Below are 7,116 nucleotides of genomic sequence, written 5' to 3'. Positions count from 1 at the left end.
TTGGCAGCTGTTGGAATCTGCCCTTTAGAACTCAGGGAAAGTCACGGGGACTGGAGTCTATACCCTACAAACAAGAAATGGGGGACACAGAAAGGCTTCTATGCCCAGGAGCCCCACAGGTCCTTGCTGTGTTTCAGTTTTTAGGGGGCAAGTTTGATGTTTCAGGATGAGCATGACACTGGAAGTTTGCAAACCTAGAAGGGAATCTAGTCTCCACCAGTAAATGTTTGATTTCTCATCTTAAAATCAGGATGAAAGATTCTCCAAGACTCCTTTTTTAAAAAAATTATTTATTTGGCTGCATCTGGTCTTAGTTGTAGCAAGTAGGGGATCTCTAATTGTGTTTGTGGCCTCAGTAGTTGCTCCAGGGCGTGTGGGATCTTGGTACCTCAACCAGGGACAGAAGCCAAGTTCTCTGCATGGGAAGGCAGATTCGTAACCATTTGACCACCAGGGAAGGCCCTCCAAGATTTCTTTTTTAATCCATTTGCTCTCCTATCGTATGTTATACCTGGGTTCAATCCCTGGGTCGGGAAGATCCCCTGGAGAAGGACATGCCAACCCGCTCCAGTATCCTTGCCTGGAAAATCCCATGGACAGAGGAGCCTGGAGGGCTACAGTCCATGGGGTCACAAAGAGTCAGACACGACTGAGTGACTAACACAGAGTATGCTAGAATAGGAATCTTACAAGTACATCTAGCCTAAAGGACAAAAGTGTGAAAAGGCCACCTTGTTTTTTGTCCTGTGTTACTCTTGAATTTCAAAGGCCGGAAAGAGGACTCCAACCCTGGGCTCCTCCTTCCTGGAGTTTCTTATTTACCTCCTGCAAGGTCAAGGAAAGGAGGAGTCGGGAAGAGAGAAGGAACTAATACTTGTTGAATGTCTAATATTTCAAGTTGCTAGGTGCTTTATATATGTTGCTTAATGCAAACAATATTAAGATGGCATTAAATGACTCTGAGGCTCAGAAAAATTAAGTATAGTGTTACTAGCCTAAAAGAGCTTCTTCATCATGAATGCTTAATGCATATTTGTTTATTAAATAAATGGATATCAGAGACAGGGTTTGAACTCAAGGGTAACTCAACTTCAAAGCCTTGGTGTGCTAATCCACAAGCTGCAATTAGAATCAGCTGGGAAATTTTTAAAAATAGTGATGTCTGGGTTCCACTGACCCCAGCAGATACTCCGATAACAACTGGTTTGAAGTATGGCCTGGGAATCAGGATATGATTAAAATTTCCCTCGGTGATTCAGATGAGCAGCAAGGTTTAAGAGCCTCTGTTTTAGGCCAAATGCCCTGCTGACTCAAGGAAGTGGCTTCTCTGGGGTTAAATGTTCCTCCTAGCTCAGGCAGCCGTGGATAAAGTGTGGGCTCGCAAGGTATAAACACCCCAGCCCTGCTGGATTGTATAGGGCAAGGGGGGCGAGGACCAGCACATCTGGATAGCAGAGGGCTCGGGAGCCCAAAAGCCTGGTGCAAAATCCTGGCCTCACTTTTCCTGGGTGTCAGCTCTGCTCCAGAGATCCTGACTTCAGAACTTTTTGAGCCTTAGTTTCTTTCTTTCTTAATATTTGCTTGTCTTGGCTGTGCCAGGTCTTAGTTTCAGCATGTGGCATCTTCCATCTGTTGTGGCCGCTGGAGACTTCAGTTGCGGCTCGTGGGATCTGGCTCCCTGACCAGGGATCAAACCCGGGCTCCCTGCATTGGGAGCTCAGGAGTCTTAGCCACTGGACCACCAGGGAAGTCTGATCCTTGGTTTCTTTAAGTGAAAGGTGAATGGTATCAAGTTAGGATGTTTTATTTGTCACCAAACAAATATACATTCACAGAGATAGACTGACAACATTTTTTGTAACGTTTTCCCTTGGAGCATCTCTTCATCTTTTAAAATACATCTTCACATCTGTAAAATAGAAGTGGCCTCCAGCTTCCCTCCCTTTTTGAAGCTTGCCAAAGTTGCTGGTCAGGGATCCACACCTCTCTCAGGGTGTTCAGAGAATCAGTGCTGGTCAACCAAGGATGCACAGAGGAGATGCAGCTAGGAGAGTTCTCTAGGGAAGCAGGCTAGTCTTCCACACCAGAGGCTGCATGTCTCAGCGGGGTGCAGGCACGTGTTTCTTTACAAATTCCCCAGACATTCCCTCTCTGCACTGCTGGCTGTGAATCACTGATCATCAGAAGTCACAGAAGTGAAACCTTGGAGCTGTCCTCCTACCAAACCCCGTGGACCAGGCTCTGAATCCATCCACCCATCTTATCCCTAGAACTTTATTCAGATGGTGACCACAGCCATGAAATTAAAAGATGCTTACTCCTTGGAAGGAAAGTTATGACCAACCTGGACAGCATATTAAAAAGCAGAGACATTATTTTGTCAACAAAGGTCCATCTAGTCAAAGCTATGGTTTTTCCAGTAGTCATGTATGGATGTGAGAGTTGGACTACAAAGAAAGCTGAGTGCCAAAGAATTGATGCTTTTGAACTGTGGTGTTGGAGGAGACTCTTGAGAGTTCCTTGGACTGCAAGGAGATCCAACCAGTCCATCCTGGAGATCAGTCCTGGGTGTTCATTGGAAGGACTGATGTTGAAGCTGAAACTCCAATACTTTGGCCACCTGATGGGAAGAGCTGACTCATTTGAAAAGACCCTCATGCTGGGAAAGATTGAGGGCAGGAGGAGAAGGGGACGACAGAGGATGATATGGTTGGATGGCATCACCAACTCAATGGACATGGGTTTGAGTGGACTCTGAGAGTTGGTGATGGACAGGGAGGCCTGGCATGCTGGGGTTCTTGGGGTCGCAAAGAGTCAGACACAACTGAGCGACTGAACTGAACTGAACGTGAGAACCTCCCTCAGCCCTCCACTCTTCCTAATTCTTTGCAATCCTTCTTCCATATAGTTGCCAGGATTGTCTTTTCTAAGGAGGAGCCTGCTTGTGTCATTCTCCTGATTAGGATGAAGTCCAAAGGCCTTGGAGTGACGTGCAAGGACTTTCATGGTCTTGCCACACCTCGTTTCCCATCATGCTTCCCCTCCGACCCTAGGATCCAACAATGCCGTCACCCCTAGGAGGGATTCCCTGCTGGCTAAGATAGTAAAGAGTCTGCCTGCAATGAGGGAGACCCGAGTTCAATCCCTGGGTCAGGAAGATCCCCTGGGGAAAAATAATGGCAACCCACTCCAGTATTCTTGCCTGGAAAATCCCACGAGCAGAGGAGCTTGCCAGGCTATAGTCCATGGGGTCGCATAGAGTCGGACATGACTGAAGGACTTCACTTTCACTTTCAACACATAAAAATGTTGTTGCTCTACTTCATGTTTGTATTTCTCGGTTTTATGAACCCTCTAATCATCTAGGAGGGTTCTGGTTTCTCTCCCTGCTGTGCTGCTACCTGGAATATCCCTGCCCATCGTTCCCTGGCAAACTTGCTTTCCCTCACTCAGCTCAATCACCACCCTCCCTATAGAGCCCTTCCAGGCCTGCAGGCCATCCTGCCCCTGCAACAGAGAGGGAGGGAGGCTTGGGACCACTTCTGTTTGTGGACTTTAAGGTATATTCTAAAAGGTGAAGAAGTGCCCAGAGAAAGTTCCAAGAAAAGTTGCCATTCCATCTCTGTGAATGTATATTCATTTGATGACAACTCAAGCATCCTACTTAAGTATTCTAAACCCTTCAAAAATTTAAGAGTTGCCCAAATGAACTTCCTGCTCCCTACCCCCATCCATCTCACTCCAACACCCTGCTTTGAGCTAGCATAATTGTCAAGTTCAAGGAGCCATATGTGTGTGTGTGTGTGTGTGTGTGTGTGTGTGTGTGTATGCTAAGTCGCTTCAGTTGTGTCCAACTCTGTGAGACTATGGACTGTAGCCCACCAGGCTCCTCTGTCCATGGCATTCTCCAGGCAGGAATTTTATGTAATAAAATATGTAATAAAAACAAATTCCAAAAAAATTCCATAAATTTAACACATATGTGGTTTTGATCAATTGCATAGTGGTAATAAAAGTAAATAAAAGTGGTAATAAAAGTAAATCACACCTAAAGAAATTTAAAACATGGGGGGGGGGCTTATTTTCACAGAAAATAAAAATAATCTCAGTCTATAGATATGGTTTTACAGCTGAAAATATGGAGGATCAATACAAGACTTATAAGCCCCCAAATATATACATTAAAAACAAATTCAGTGAGGGACAATACCATTAGAGTAATGATTTCAAGGGAAAAAGAAGTGATGTACAAATTCCAGCTGCATTTTTCAAGTGGATCTTGGCCGGCATCCAGTCACTTGGGGTTTTGTACCTCACCGGCTACTTTAGGAAGAGGTATGCTGTGCTTTATTAAAATGTAGATATTTAGAGCAGCTATTGCTCTATTTGCAACTATTAATACTTGTGATGGGGCTTCTCAGGTGGTGCTAGTGGTAAAGAACCTGCCTGCCAATGAAGGAGACTTAAGAGATGCAGGTTCGATCCCTGGGTCAGGAAGATCCTCTGAAGGAAGGTATGGCAACCCACTCCAGTATTCTTGCCTGGAGAATCCCATGGACAGAGGAGCCTGGTGGGCTACAGTCCATAGGGTTGCACAGAGTTGGACATAGCTGAAGTGACATAGCACAGCGCGGTACCACATACTTGTGATGAGAAATTTTAGATGTTAGCTTTATAACGTGCAGTGTGGGTTCATGGTTTACAAAGAATTTTAGGGAGTATGTGAGTCAAAAACTGGGAAGATCAGCGCTCTTAGAAACATTAGGCCTCATTTCCAGGGAAGTATCTGAACGTCTGGGGTGAGGGATGGAGGCAGGGCCAAGGAGCCAGGGAAAGACTCTAGGCTAGGGGCGGGCATGAGGCTGGAAAAGCTGACCTGGAGGTAGAGGCTGGTCCTCCTGAGGGAGGCTGGACAGCTGTGGATACTGTTCAATCCAGGAAAAACTGAGGCCACAGCAAGGCAGTGATATTCTGAAGGTCCAGCCCAACAGGCTGGGCCAAAACAGTGTGGGAGGTCTGTCCAGGAGGCAGGTCAACCACAAAGTCCTGTATGTGAGAGGTGACGAGCCTGGGTTCCAAGGAGCCAGCCTCTACTCCCCAGCCTGGGAAGGAGACTAGCAAAGATGTGAAGACCTCAAGTAAAAACACTCAATTGCAGAAGAAGTTTCTCAACTCAGGGTGGACTGACCGCTGTAACAGCCACCCCATGATCTCAAAGGTTCAGTCCAGAGCAGGGCTTTTTTGTCCCTCAGGTAACAGTCCAGTGATTCAGAGACCTCAGTCCCTTCCTCCTGGAGTCTGCATCTTTTCGAGGCATCTGCTGGAGCCAGAAGAAGGGAAAGAAGACTGGATGGAGATATTTGTGGGCCAGTTGTGAAGTGATGCCTGGCTCACTCCCACTCATATTCCATGGGCCAGAACCCAGTTGTCTGGACACACGAAGTGCAAGACAGGCCGGAAACGTGTCTAGAAGAGAAAGCAATGGGGTTCTGTGGCTGCATGGAGTCCTACTGGGACACGCAGGACCCGGGGGATCCACATGGTGCGCAGGCTTCTCTCTAGCTGTGGCTCGGGCTCTAGGGCATGTGGACTCAGAGCTGTGGGGTGTGGGCTTAGCTGCTCTGTGGTGTGGGGCATCTTAGTTCCCCAGCTAGGGTTGAACCCACATTCCCAGGATTGTAAGGCAGATTCTTAACCACTGGATCGCCAGGGAAACCCTGAGAAAGCAATGGGTTTAGTAAGCTGCTGACATATTTCTCACTCTCGTCATAGACCACAGGGGCCCCAGCCTATCTCTCCATGTGATTAGCAGGAGCTAACAAGGATTGATAGAGGTATACAGATGGATATATGAGTAGATGTACAGTGTAGAGACTGGGGCAGGCCTGAAGGCGGAAGCGAATGAAAGACCCTTAAGAGCCATTCATGGCTTCTCATCTCTGTGGGCCTGAGCCTGCCCTCACACTGCAAGGGTCAGCCTTTCAGCACCACTTAGTACATTCGTTAAAGCAAAGGTCTCCAGGATCTCAACGATATCAGAGGCAACAGAGTTGACTTAAAACTTGGTGATGCCTCATGGATTTTACAAGATCAATCTCAGAAACACAGCTAGACTCATAAAGTGATCACACGCTCTCCCATTTACTCATCCAAAAAAGAGGGATGCCACCAAAACATAGTCAAGTATTTACAAAATAAAACTGCGCCCACTAAAATACACAATGTATAGTCTGACTCCATTGTAGCACATTGCTAGTGCAATCAAATCAAGCAATACTTATTAATAATTGCTATTATTACCACAAAAAGCAAATACTCATTGAATTCCTGTTATACTCTGGACATTGATCCAAGGGTTTTAAATGCATGTTCTCACTTAATCCTGTAACAACCCTATAAGGAGAGTAGTAGTACATCTGTTTTGCAGATGAAACTCTGGGTGCTTTGGTGAATTTTCTATGGTCACACAGTAAATAACAGACGGGGGCATTTAAGTCCAGGTTTGCCTGCCCTGGGCTCACCCTCCTAATCACAGCAATTGCCTTTTGCCTCGGCTGAGGCCCTCGTTTAAGTCACGGAGAAGAGCAGCACAGAACACAAACTCTGGAGTCAGACATCCTGTCTGGGTTTAAATTCTGCTTACTTCATTTCCATGAACCTGTTTCTTTACCTGTAAAACAGGAAAAATACTAGTAGCAATTTTATAGCATAAGAATTAAGTGAGATGTGACAGGTACAAGGCTTAGGACTCAGTAACTTTTGGCTTTTCCTATTGTGCCAGGCTTTGCAGAATGAAAAGTCAGAGTGGGGCCTTTGCACCCAAGTCTTCACTGACTCAAAGCCCAGAGGAGCAGAAGACGCTCACCACTTTCCTCACTTGGGACTTTCTCCTTCAATTGTTCCCCTACCTTTATTACCAAGGGGCCATCTCCCAACCACAAAGGCAAGATTTCCGTAATTTCCACCCAGATCCGGGCTAAAGACACCCAAAGAGACTTCTAAGCCAGTGATTTTCAAAGAAGGAATGGAATTCCTGTGTTTTGAAGAGAAAGGGCTTGGGGGCTGATGGTGCTGTTAATGTTCAAGTAAGAGTGGAAAAGCCACCCCCAGGGCAGC

This window comes from Dama dama, chromosome 5, assembly GCF_033118175.1.
Source record: "Dama dama isolate Ldn47 chromosome 5, ASM3311817v1, whole genome shotgun sequence".
Classification (NCBI taxonomy): domain Eukaryota; kingdom Metazoa; phylum Chordata; class Mammalia; order Artiodactyla; family Cervidae; genus Dama; species Dama dama.
Note: the sequence above shows the minus strand (reverse complement) of the source record.